Consider the following 14698-nt stretch of genomic DNA (forward strand, 5'->3'; position numbering starts at 1 on the left):
TTTTGAGATCCTCAGAGATTTTCTGTTTAAGTGCTTTTAAGTTGGTCAGGAGTAGGTCTGAAGGGTGGGGAGTGATAAGAACACCTAAGTATGTAATCTTGTCTGTGGACCAGGGAAACGGACATTGAGATATGAGATACTGCTTGGAAGATGGAGGTACTTCCAGATCAAGAACGCATGACTTGGAAGGATTAACTTTATAGTAGGAGATATCCCCAAAGTCACTTAGAATTTTGTGGGCAGCTGGTAAGGACGTTTCGGGATTAGTGAGCATAAGGATTATATCGTCCGCATATAAGTTTATTTTGTGCTCTAAATTACCTGTAGAGAATCCTGAAATTGTTGTGTCAGAACGTATGGCTTCTGCTAAGGGCTCGATGGATAGATTAAATATTGACGGTGAAAGGGGGCAGCCTTGCCTTGTTCCATTTGTGATGGTAAATGATTTGGAGAGTGTACCTGATGTAAAGACTCTTGCAGACGGTTGCGAGTATAGGGCCAGAATGGCTGATAAGATATTCCCTGTTAGTCCAAATTTGGTCAGGGTTGAGGACATGTATTCCCAATTGATTCTGTCGAACGCCTTCTCTGCATCCAAGGTCAGGAGCAGAGAAGGCGTTCTGTTGGGAGTTAGCAATATGCGTAATATCTATTATTCGTCTAGTGGCATCTGCTGTTTGCCTACCGGGCATGAAGCCCATCTGATCTTTCTGGACCAGAGTGTCCATCACCCCCTGCATTCTTTTGGCTATGATTTTGGCAAAGATTTTTATATCCGAATTTAATAGGGATATAGGACAGTAATTATTGGGTAATGATGTGTCTTTTCCAGGCTTGGGAATCGTTACAATATAAGCTTCAAGCATGTCTTTGGGGAACGACGTTGTTTCTATCGCCTTATTGAAGACTTTTAATAAGTGTGGGGATAAGGTTTGTTGAAAGATTTGGTAATACTCGTTTGGGAACCCGTCCGGGCCAGGTGATTTCCCGTGTGGAAGAGATACAATGGTTTTACGAATTTCTTCTTCTGTAATTGGTTCATTAAGTTTAGCTAGTTGGGATTCTGAGAGACGAGGGAGATTTAGCCTATTTAGAAATTGGGATATGGAAGCATTGGTTGGGATTTTGATGTTTGGATCTATGTTGAGGTTGTATAAGGAATGATAATATTCCGCAAATTCATTGGCTATGTCACATGGATGTGTGACTTTGTGGGCGGAGTGAATTTTCTGTAGGTATGCTATTCTGGATTTGGTTTGTTTAGATTTTAGGCGGTTGGCTAGAATTTTCCCTGCCGTATTAACATGTGCATAGTAGTTTAATTTCAATTTCCTCAATTGAATATCATGTTTCTCCAGTAATAGGGAACGCAGTTGATTTTTAAGAGTGTTAAGTTCTTTTGCCTTATTGGGGTGAAGGTTAAGCTTATTGTCTACCTCCAGATTGTGAATTAGTGACAAGGTGTTTGTCAGTTTTTTGTTGTATTCTTTCCACATCTTAGAATTTTGCTGTATACATATTCCCCTCATATAGTGAGGTCTTTCTACCTTTCGCCGTGGATGTCGAATCCAGATCCGGATCTGTCAAGGAATTGAAGTCTCCACACATCATGAGATTCCGTGTTTGATCTTGTTGATTCTTTTGAGTAATCTACGGAGAAAACGAATTTGGTGGGTATTGGGTGCATAGAGAGTCGCTAGAGTCATTGGGAGGTTGTTGAAGGTTCCTGTCAGAATAATGTATCGACCATCGGGGTCTATGACTTGATCTTTAATCTGTACCGAAATTGTGTGTTTGATAGCCAACATAACTTCTTTTTTCTTGGTAGAGGAGGTTGCCAGGAATATGTGGGGAAAGTCTTTATGGGTGATTTTGGGATGGTTCATCGTCTGGAGATGAGTTTCTTGGACCGACACTATGTCTGCATTTTTCAGTTTAGCTTCTCTCCAGAGTGCAAAACGTTTGGAGGGATGATTGAGGCCATTTACATTAATTGATATACACTTAATGGGCATGGTGGGGTGTACTTCTTGTTGTGCTGGGATGGTGCTGGATTATAGGTAAGAATTTCAGAGAAATGTAGAAATCCTTGTTGACAGTCATAGTCACATTGTATTGGACTGAAATAACTTTAAAAAACAAACCTAAAGAGCTTAAAGTAACAATGGAAAGGATGTGGTAAAAAAAAGGACCACTGAAGGGATCCGAGATCAACTTGGAGAGTTGATAAAAGGTGTTGAAAGGGGGCCATAAGGAATTTCTTACTCCATAGGCCGGGGACCTTGACGTTAGAAGGGAGTGATTGTAGGACCTCCATTTTTTTCTTTTGTTTCCCCTGTTTTTTATACGTCACTAGGTGCCAGTCGTCTTCCATCAGCATAGTCGTGGGTCGCTGTTGGTGTGGGTTTTCCTGTTGGGGAAGTATGCCCCATTTCTGGAGTAAGTCTATGCCTTCCTCCAGTATGGAGATAGTGGTGGTGGTACCTTTATGGGTAATAGAAAGGGAAGCGGGGTGTTTCCATTTATGCAAGATGTTATGATTCCGTAATGCTTTTGTGATGGTCGTTAGGTTTCTCCGTTTTGCAGCGTAAAGTGGGAAAGATCTGGGAGTATTTGTAATCTGGAGAATTCAGCGGGAAGTTCCGGATTTTTGCAGAAGGCTGACATTATTTTTTCTTTACTCTGGAAAAAGTGAACTCGCAGGAGTACATCTCTAGGTATCTCGGGGGCTAGGAACGCCGGTTTAGGAATTCTGTGAATTCGATCTATTGCTAGATCCATTGTCGAAAGTTCTGGGAGTAGGGTTGAGAACAGTTTGGTCACTTGTTGTTCTAGATGTTGAGGCAGTATGGACTCGGGGATCCCTCTTAATTTGAGATTGTTTCTCCTGGATCTGTCTTCTAAATCGGCTACTTTGTCTTTAAGCCATGCTATGTCTTCGGATTGTTGGTTATGAGCATCAACCATTGCATTGTGTGATAGGGCTTGTTTGGTAATGGTGTCTTCAACATTGTTGATTCTTTCCCCCATAGTTTGCATTTCACATTTGAATTGGTGCATGTAACCCATTACGTCAGCATTCAGAGTAGCTCTAAAGGTATGCATAAATGAGTGCAACATGTCTTTCATCATGATATCAGAAATTGGGTTACCAGTGGTGGGATATGCCGCAAAGGGGTCAGGATTGAGCTGTCTGTGTTCCAGATTAGGAAGCTGTAATTGTGAACTGGGCCCTCCTACGGCATAGCCCTGACCCTGCTTAGCTGGAGAAACAAATCTCGCTTTTTGTTTAACAGGGCTCCTAGAAGACGGTGAGTTAGGGGAGGATGACTCTGAGGATCCCTCACTGTCAGGGTTTCCTACTTTGACCATCATGGGTTGTGATGGAGGAATTCCCTGGTGGTCGCCTATGGTTGGATCGTGTGAAGGACGGCTGCAGTTGCCTTTCTGCAAATTGTGGCTCTCATGCTGCCTGACAGATATTTCCATTTTTTGCAGTGCTGGTTGTTCCCTGCGGCGGCGGGTCATCTCCTGACGACCAGTGGGTGTTTTAGGATAATAAAAGTTGTCTGTTGCAAGACTGGAGGTCCTAAATGAATGGTGGTCCCCTTATGGCTGGTGAAGCGTTATGTCTGTGAGGACATGAAGGCTCCGGGCTGCTTCTTGTTTAAGTAATGTATGCAGCGCACATCACTCCTTATGCAGCTTGTGCAGTGTATGACCTGTCAGTAGGGGTCTCTGTTGTAGGGTGATGTGCAAGGGGTTCGGAGGCCTTACCGGATCGATGTCACTCGCGGTCGGGTGCCGTTTCAGGAAAGGCCGCGGCTTTTGATTGCGAGTAGGCCGCACTCGTATCTCCGCTTCCCGCTGGTCGATCCGAAAATTTTTTGTTTTGGGATGTTGCTTATAGGTGTGGGAGGTTTAGTGTATAGTTGATGGGACCTGAAACGCTGTGTAATCCGAGGATGTTAGCGGATTAGATACGGGGTCCGTCTGAGCTCTCTCCCACACGTCTGCCCTGGATCGCTTCCGGCCACGCCCCCCCTCATCTGAGTATACTTTTATAAGTGTATTTGTGTCCTGCAACAATATTGCCTCTTTTGTTGTGTTAACTCTGCTACACACAGTGCCAAACTCACTGGCAAAGTTTTTGTACAACTGGTGTGATAAACCAGTGGCCCCCCAATACCACATATTGAAGTGGGGTGTTATCTGCGTATACTTGTAAAAGTGTATTTGTGTCCTGCAACAATATTGCCTCTTTTGCTGCATTAACTCTGCTACACACAGTGCCAAACTCACTGGCCAATTTTTTGTACAACTGGTGTGATAAACCAGTGGCCCCCCAATACCACATATTGAAGTGGGGTTTTAGCTGAGTATACTTGTATAAGTGTATTTGTGTCCTACAACAATATTGCCTTTTTTGCTGCATTAACTCTGCTACACACAGTGCCAAACTCATAGGCCAATTATTTGTAAAACTGGTGTGATAAACCTGTGGCCCCCCAATACCACATATTGAAGTGGGGTGTTATCTGAGTATACTTTTATAAGTGTATTTGTGTCCTGCAACAATATTGCCTCTATTGCTGCGTTAACTCTGCTACACACAGTGTCAAACTCACTGGCCATTTTTTTGTACAAATGGTGTGATAGACCAGTGGCCCCCCAATACCACATCTTGAAGTGGGGTGTTATTTAACAGTATACTTTTCTAAGAGTGTATTTTAGTCCTGCAAAAATGTGGCCTCTTTTTCTGCATTAACTGTGCTACACACAGTGACAACAGTTACTGGCCAATTATTTGTAGAACTGGTGTGATAAACCTGTGGCCTCCCAATACCCCAGATTGAAGCGGGGTGTTATATACCTTGTTCCACATATACTGCGCTTCTCAGAGACTTTTGTCACAGGGTAATTTAAAAAATGACAGGAAGAGGAAGAGGCAGGCCCTTACGCAGGGGTGGTAGGGGTAGGGCAGGAGCAATAGGCCGGAGTCAATGTGTGAAGTTTCAGAAGGTGCGTTCGATTACGTCAAAGGACACACCAGACTTGAGTGGCTCACTCAGCCTTCCTCTTCTGCACCCTCCTCATCCTCTCTATCTGAACCCTCTTCACTCTCTGCTGTGTGCACCCCCAAAGACACCACCATATACCCTCCGCTTGAGTCACTGGGATTATTTTCTGATCCATCACAAGACATTTGCGATGCGCAGCCATTGTTGGTATCGGATCAGGAAGAGGAGGTAGCAACAGCCGCCACTCAGCAGTCTGATGACAGTACCCAGATCAGCCCAAGGAGGTTGGTCCCCGCTGTTGCTGCCTACTCAGAGATCTCGAATGTAAGTGGTGGGGAAGGTGACGTGGATGATGACGTGTCTATGGACGTCACATGGGTGACCGCAATAGAGGAAGAGGAGGGGAGTCCAGAGGGAGAGACGGACCAGCAGATAGGGAGGAGAAGCAGGTGGAACTTGCATTGCACAAGACGTACAAAGCAGACTGCAAATGTATCAGGAGTGAGCCATCAACCATGTACAGTCACATCTGGCACTCCCAGGACGCCGGCACATGGCTCCGCAGTGGAGAGCTTGGTTTTTTTTCACCTCGCCAGTGGCTGCTCATGCGTGATGCATGCAGACTTCTGCGGCCATTCGATGAGATCACCAAACTGGTCAGTCACGGCCAGGGCCCCATCAGTGACATTGTACCTTACGCCTTCTTTCTGGAGTGTGCATTGCCTCATGTCATTGATCAAGCCGTCGAGGAGCAGAAGCAGGAAGATGAGGAAGTCATAATGTTGGATGAATTCCCAGATGTGCTACTCCATCTGAGACAAGTCAACAACAGGAGTCTGAAGAGGAGTCAGAGGAGGATGGTGCTGAGGCGGATGAGGAGGAGTAAGAAGAGCATGCTTTAATCCTTTCTGGGATCCCTGGTATTATCCGTGGATGGGGGGAGGAGAACGAGGGCGACATTATCCTGGATGATGAGCTGGAGCCAGTCCACTACACCGCTTCCAGTTTAGTGCAAAATGGGGCCTTCATACTCCAGTGTTTTAAGGGGGACCCTTGTATAAAAAGCATAAAGGGCAAGGACCAGTACTGGGTGGCAACGTACTTAGACCCCCGGTACAAACAAAAAATGGTGGAAATGTTACCACCATCACAGAGGGCGGTCAGAATGCAGCACTTCCAGGCCTTGCTGCGAGAAATGCTGCATTCTGCTTTTGCATGCGCTGGCAGAGGAGTTTCCAGTCACAGAGAGACAGTTGTAGCAATCCAACAGTGCCTGCAAGAAGAGGGCGGTTTGAAGATGTGTTGGTCACTTCAGATATGAGATCCTTCATTCAGCTGACCCATCAACAGCTGTACTCTGTATCCAGCATCAGGGAACGCCTAGACCGACAGGTGTCCGACTACATTGGGTTAACGGTCGATGTGGACGCTCTGAGGAGTGATGAACCCCTGGACTACTGGGTGGGCAGGCTTGACCTCTGGCCAGAGCTTGCACAATTTGCAATGGAACTGTTGGCTTGCCCCCGTCCAGTGTCCTGTCTGAAAGGACGTTCAGCCCAGCAGGGGGGATTGTGAGCGATAAGCGCACTCGCCTAGCTCATAACAGTGTAGACTTCCTCATATTTATTAAAATGCATGAGGCATGGATCTCTGAGAAATTCAACACATGTGACCAGTAGACCTTGTTTCATTTAAATTCCTCATGACAGGCCACAAATATCTGCCAGACTGCCATTCACCCACAACAATTCATGGTCCTTGTCTTCACTAAGTACAGCGGCATAAAAGGCATTTCATGTCCATTGAATGCCTAATTTTTGGGGCATTTCATTTTTTCTGTCAATGCCTAATGTACCTCCAGCCACAGAATACAACGTTCTTAGCTGTCAGGTAAACCCATGTGGGCTAATTTTTGGGGCCTATACTGGCCGACACTTACTTCTGTATCCTGTCAATGCCTAATGTACCTTCAGCCACAGAATACAACGTTCTTAGCTGTCAGTTAAACCCATGTAGACTAATTTTTGGGGCCTATACTGGCCGACACTTACTTCTGTATCTTGTCAATGCCTAATGTACCTCCAGCCACAGAATACAACATTCTTAGCTGTCAAGTAAACCCATGTGGGCTATTTTTTGGGGCCTATACTGGTCGACACTTACTTCTGTATCCTGTCAATGCCTAATGTACCTTCAGCCACAGAATACAACATTCTTAGCTGTCAGTTAAACCCATGTGGACTAATTTTTGGGGCCTATACTGGCCAACACTTACTTCTGTATCTTGTCAATGCCTAATGTACCTTCAGCCACAGAATACAACGTTCTTGTAACGCTCCTGCGTTTTTAGTATAGGCTGGATTTGCAGCTGCAAAATCTCCACTCAGTAGTCATGTAGAGATGTGTTGAATACCAGATCCAACTCTCCAGGACTCATCACCGTGGGCCTGTCAGCTTCAACATACAGATATATACACACTCAATGAGATGTTCCTGGAGATGATAGGATGTATATGATAGTATGAAGGTGATGTGCTGAAGGGACAGGTGTGAACAGTGACAAGGATGGTAATCACTTGATAGGTTTGTATAGGAGAGTTCAAGTTGGTATTTAGGAATGCAGATAGGTTAGTATCGAGTATGCTAACAGGTGGTGAGGACAGCAGATGACAAATACAGGATAGACTAACCCAGTGCAAGGATAGATAGTAGTAGACAGGAGAGCTAGCAATCTATGCAGCAGTGCAGATGATAGATGGTAGTAGGCTCAAGAGCTAGCAATCTATGTAACAGTGCATATGATAGGATAGTGTGGATAGGTAGTAACTGTCCTTAATGTGCATAGGTAGATAGTGCAATAAGGTTATGGAGGGTTCCCCTGCGGGGTACTTATCACTTGTAATGTTAGTAGTTTAGAGAGGTCCAGTAGATAAGGAATGATCCGGTAGCGAGATACAGGGATCAGTAGCGAGGTTCCGGTCTGCTCCAGGTAAAGCAAATAGCTGGAGGTTCCGATCGAGAGACAGGCTTGAAAGCATGTGGATAACAAGGCAGGTTGAACGAACAATGTGAGTGAGACCGCCGGCGGTTGAAATAGCCACTCTGCGGCGCTCAGCAGTGACATCATCGTTCTTAAAGGTATATGTGTACCACCTGAAGAGAAAGGTGGGACGCATTACAGAGAAAGTGGTGATTAAGGGTACCGGAGGTACCAGAATCTTACAGTACCCCCCCCCCTTAAGGCCGGCTCCAGAAGGCCTATAGGACAGGTTTCTCTGGGTGTTTCAAGTGAAAGTTCCGTATAAGTCTAGGCGCATGAATATCAGAGGTATCTAGCCAGGTGTCGTCTTGGGGTCCATAGTTCTTCCATCTTATGAGATACTGGAGTCTTCCTCTATGGATGCGAGAATCCAAAATTTCCTTGATCTCATACTCTTCTCCGCTTCAACTTGTATTGGAGGTGGAGGCAAGATGGTAGGCCTTATTCCTTGGTTAGGAACATGGGGCTTCAGTAGCGACACATGGAAGATGGGATGGATCTTGAGATCTGCTGGTAGGGTGAGCTGTACTGCAGCTTTTCCGATAAGTTTTTTAATTGGGAAGGGTCCCAAAAATAAAGGTCCAAGCTTCTTGCTAGCGATTTTTAATCTTAAGTTCTTTGTCGATAGCCAAACAAGGTCCCCAATAGCATACTGAGGAGAAGGTCTTCTACGAAGGTCGTAGTACTTTTTTTGTTGACTGTGAGCGTGTGATATAGTGGTATTGAGTAAACCCAAAGAGTCTTTTATTTGGGTAAGGTAATCCGAGGCTACTGGGTTACTCGATGGCAGGATGCGTGGTGGAAGAAGAGTGGGATGAAACCCATAGTTCAAGTAGAACGGACTTTGCTTCGTAGTACTGTGGGTTGCGTTGTTGTAAGCAAATTCTGCTAGAGGAAGGAGATCCACCCAATCATCCTGCAAGTATGATGTGTAGCAATGTAGATATTGCTCAATGCACTGGTTGACTCTTTCAGTCTGTCCGTTGGTCTGAGGATGGTAGGGAGAAGTGAGCTTTCGCTCAATGCGTAAAATTTGACAAAGTGCTTGCCAAAATTTAGAGATGAATTGTGAACCACGGTCGGACAAAAGAGTTTTTGGAATTCCATGCAACTTAAACATGTTTTATCAGCAGTTCTGCTGTTTGTTTAGATGAAGGTAGTCTACGGATAGCAATGAAATGTGCCATCTTTGTCAAGTGGTCCACTGACACTAGGATGGTATTAAATCCTTTAGAGGGTGGTAGTTCTACTATGAAATCTAAGGACACAACTTCCCATGGAACCTGGGGTATTGGTAGACTACAAAGTAGTCCAGATGGTTTTGTAGTGTCAATTTTGGACCTTGCAGAGATGTCACATGAAGAAACAAATTTTTGTACAGACGTCTTCATATCAGGCCACCAAAACTGCCTGGTGAGAAAATTAAAGGTTTTCGTTATACCCATATGTCCTGCCATGGGCACATCATGCGATAACTCCAAGATCTTGGTGCGCATAGTAGGGGGTATGTAGAGTTTGTCATTGTAATAGAGGAAGCCTTCTGCATCAGTACTTAGTTGTGGTGGAGGTGAATCCATTCTTATACTGTGCAAAATCTCTTCCTTCAAGGAACGGACAACACCAATAATGCGTTCATAGGGTATTATGGGAATGGAAGGGATTTCGGCGCAGTTATCTTTGGTTAATCGTGATAGCGCATCCGCTTTTTTGTTTTTGTCTGCAGGCGTGTAGGTCACTAGGAAATTAAATCTTAAAAAGAATAATGACCATCGTACCTGCCGGTGGGAGAGAGTCTTGTTAGTCTGGAGGTATTGAAGGTTTTTATGATCTGTATATATGAGTATTGGTAACTGGGTACCTTCGAGCAGATGTCGCCAATTCTCCAGTGCCAGTTTTATGGCAAGCAACTCCTTTTCACCCACTGGGTAATTCACCTCTGGGCTGCTTAGTGATTTTGAAAAGAAAGCAACTGGGTGGAGTGATGAAGTGTTTGTTGGTCGTTGGGAGAGAACTGCTCCTACTGCCATATTTGACGCATCTACCTCTAGAATATATTGGAGGGATGGGTCTGGATGGCGTAGTATGGGAGCAGAAGTAAAGCTTGATTTGCTTCTTCTGACCATTTGAATGGTTTTTTTATACTTGTCAGTTGTGTGAGAGGTCTCACAATAGCGCAAAAGTTCTTGATGAACTTCCTATAGAAGTTCGAGAATCCAAGGAATCGCTGTAGGGCCTTACGAGTTGTTGGTATAGGCCAGTCTAGAATACAGGATATCTTACTCATATCCATCTTAATTCCAGTTTTGGATATGAAGTATCCTAGAAATAATATTTCTTCTTTATGAAATAGACATTTTTTTAATTTCACATATAGTCTGTGTGAGAACAGTCTGGACAACACAAGTCTTACATGTTTTATGTGTTCAGGCATAGATCGAGAATAAATAAGTATATCGTCTAGGTATACTACAACACAGACATCAAGTAAGTCTCTAAAGATGTCGTTTATGAATCTTTGGAAAGCTGCGGGAGCATAACATAGCCCGAATGGCATCACAAGGTTTTCGAATAGTCCGTATCTGGTTCTGAATGCTGTTTTCCACTCATCCCCGTCACGGATTCGGATTAGGTTGTATGCCCCTTTCAGGTCTAATTTGGTGAAATAAGTAGCCCCACGCACCTGTTCAATAAGTTCAGGGATGAGCGGCAAAGGATAGCGATCCTTTATCGAAATCGTGTTTAATTGCCTATAATCGATAATAGGCCTGAGACTGGAATCCTTATTGCGGACAAAGAAAAGTCCTGCAGCAGTGGAAGAAGTAGAGGGTCTAATGAACCCTTTTGTCAAATTCTCATCCAAGTATTCCTTGAGATGAGAAAGTTCATCCTGTGAAAGGGGATAAACATGACCGAAAGGCAATTTGCTGTTAGGGAGTAGATCGATAGTGCAATCGTAATCCCTATGGGGAGGCAACACTTGAGCATTTTTCTCAAGGAACACTTCGGACAGTTCCTGATAGCATAGTGGTGCAATTTCATCTGACACCACAGACAGAATCTTCCCATAAGATGGGAGGTTACACGTATTCTCACAATAGTGAGAAGGGAAAACCAAAGTCCGTTTTTTCCAATCTATGATTGGTTGGTGTGTGTGTAACCAGGGAAGTCCCAAAATAATAGGAAAATGGGGTGAGGATAGTATGTCAAAGGTGATGGTCTCCACATGTGATTCGTTGGTAGTGGCAAGGAGTGCCTGTGTCTGGTTGGTGATTGGACCAGAAGACAGTGGAATACCATTAATGAAACTAACAGAAACAGGCTTAGATTTTGAAATAATAGGTATTTTATTTAAGGTAACAAAGCGTGTATCAATATAGTTTCCACAAGATCCAGTGTCGACCATAGCCTTGGTGGTGATCCTAGTTTGGTCCCACTGTAATATTAAATGAACAAAAAGATAGGGGTTAGAAGAGGAAGTCGTTAATCCTCCCAGCAAGACATGTGAACACTCACCCTCTTTTTTGCGGACAAGGGGACAGGTGCTTATCAAATGATCCGAGGATGCGCAGTACATGCAGAGATTTCTGGATGTTCTTCTAGCTCGTTCAGTAGTCGTTAAAGGTGGGCGTATGGTTCCTACATCCATGGGAGTAGGGTCAACGGCCGAAATCTGAGAAGGACTAGACAATGGCATTCCCATCTTTTCAGCCCTTCTTTCTCGCAGTCGTCTGTCGATGTTGATACTAAGTTGTATCAAGGCCTCCAAGGTGCCAGGTAAATCCGCTCGGGCGAGCTCGTCTTTAACAGCTTCTGATAACCCGAGTCTGAATTGAGTTCGCAAAGATGTGTCATTCCACCCTGAATCAAGGGTCCATCTTTTGAACTCAGATACAAAGTCTTCTACAGGTCTCCTTCCTTGTTTTAAGGCCCTCAACTGAATATCAGCAGTACTCTGCCTATTGGGGTCATCGTATAAACTAGCGAGTTCCGCTAGGAATAAGGAATAGGTGTTGAGAATCTGATCATTATTCTCAAAGAGAGAGTCTGCCCAGGCCCGTGGATCACCCGTCAAGTATGAAATAACGGTACAGACTTTTATTTGATCAGTGGGGTATGTACGAGGTTTTAACAAAAAAAGCAATTGACATGCGTTTTTGAATTCACGAAATTTTTTCCGATCACCTGTAAACACTAGAGGAGGGTTTATTTTAGGTTCAGGAGGCTGAACAGCAGTAAGCCGTGAGAGCTGGGTTACCTGCTGTGTCAGAGTCTGATTCTTTTCTTGTGCGTCAGTCAGAGCAAGTATTAACGCTTTTACTTGTTGTGTTAATTGTGTCACTTGAGTGGGTAATCCTGCTGAATCCATTTTTAAGGTTTGTTAAATCTGTAACGCTCCTGCGTTTTTAGTATAGGCTGGATTTGCAGCTGCAAAATCTCCACTCAGTAGTCATGTAGAGATGTGTTGAATACCAGATCCAACTCTCCAGGACTCATCACCGTGGGCCTGTCAGCTTCAACATACAGATATATACACACTCAATGAGATGTTCCTGGAGATGATAGGATGTATATGATAGTATGAAGGTGATGTGCTGAAGGGACAGGTGTGAACAGTGACAAGGATGGTAATCACTTGATAGGTTTGTATAGGAGAGTTCAAGATGGTATTTAGGAATGCAGGTTAGTATCGAGTATGCTAACAGGTGGTGAGGACAGCAGATGACAAATACAGGATAGACTAACCCAGTGCAAGGATAGATAGTAGTATACAGGAGAGCTAGCAATCTATGCAGCAGTGCAGATGATAGATGGTAGTAGGCTCAAGAGCTAGCAATCTATGTAACAGTGCAGATGATAGGATAGTATGGATAGGTAGTAACTGTCCTTAATGTGCATAGGTAGATAGTGCAATAAGGTTATGGAGGGTTCCCCTGCGGGGTACTTATCACTTGTAATGTTAGTAGTTTAGAGAGGTCCAGTAGATAAGGAATAATCCGGTAGCGAGATACAGGGATCAGTAGCGAGGTTCCGGTCTGCTCCAGGTAAAGCGAATAGCTGGAGGTTCCGATCGAGAGACAGGCTTGAAAGCATGTGGATAACAAGGCAGGTTGAACAAACAATGTGAGTGAGACCGCCGGCGGTTGAAATAGCCGCTCTGCGGCGCTCAGCAGTGACATCATCGTTCTTAAAGGTATATGCGTACCACCTGAAGAGAAAGGTGGGACGCATTACAGAGAAAGTGGTGATTAAGGGTACCGGAGGTACCAGAATCTTACAGTTCTTAGCTGTCAAGTAAACCCATGTGGGCTAATTTTTGGGGCCTGGAATGGCCGACACTTACTTCTGTAGCCTGTGAATGCCTAATGTACCTTCAGCCACAGAATACAACATTCTTAGCTGTTAGGTAAACCCATGTGGGCTCATTTTTGGGGCCTGGAATGGCCAACACTTACTTTATCCTTTAAATGCCTAATGTTTCAGACTGGAATTTAAAATCAATGGGTCTGTAAACGTTCCGCCAGATTGTGGAATGGATGCGGACCCATTTTACAGATGTCTGAATGGACCCGATATGTATTTGACATGTATTTACCAGCTGCTGTCAGTTCTGGCTAATTTAGGAAAAAATAAATAAATTTTTGTTGATGTAAAAAAAAAAAAAAAAAAAATTTTTAGGGCAACTTTTCCAATTGCAATACTTCTGTTATGACATTGGCCATGTGGTGGGACTATTTGTGCACAGCTAGTGCGTCTTTTGTGGCTGCAAATATGACCTAAAGGTTTTTAAAGTTCGCCTCCCATTAAAGTCAATGTGGCCCGCCGCAAACTTGCGGTTCGCGGACATTTGAGAAAATTTGCGGCTGACGTTCGTGAACTGCCCTGGCCAATGTTCGTCCATCACTAGTCATCCTCCGTTTATGAACGCTGATGGCAGCCGATAAATCATGTGAAGGAGCCGATTAGGGTGGCCGGGGAACGGGAGCACCAGAAATAAGCGTCTTCACACTGCCATGTCTAAGCCACGCCACCGAGGTTTCAAATTTAAAAATGCGACAGCCAGGTCTGGAGGAATGAGTATGGTGGATACTGGAGAGTTTAATAAAAGACCACATAGATGAGTTCTTGCTGGAAAAAAAAAAATTGCATCAGACAACATGGATTTATGAAAGAAAGAAGTTATCAGACAAATCAGATTTTCTTTCTTGAAGAGCTTAGTTAAACCTTGAACAGGTGTGGCTGTGGACGTGTTATACTTTGATTTTTCAAAAGAGTTTGACACAGTTCCCCACACACGGCTAATGTGTAAGGTAAAGTCTACAGGCTTGGAAAGATCAGTTTGTAAATGGATAGAAAACTGGCTAAAAGATATAATCCACAGAGTAGTGGTTAATGTTTCTTACTCTGAATGGTCTAAGGTTATCAATGGTGTACCCCAAGGTTCAGTGTTGGGACCCTTACTTTTTAATATCTTTATAAATGATATAGGGTCTAGGATTAAAAGTACCATTTCAGTCTTTGCAGATGACACCTAGCTATGCAGTGGAATAACATCTTTACAGGATTTCTCCAATTTACAAGCTGACCTCAATGCATTGTTTAATTGGGCAACTATGTGGCAAATGAGATAAATGTAAAG

This window comes from Pelophylax lessonae (assembly GCF_965119305.1).
Source record: "Pelophylax lessonae genome assembly, chromosome: 2".
NCBI lineage: Eukaryota > Metazoa > Chordata > Amphibia > Anura > Ranidae > Pelophylax > Pelophylax lessonae.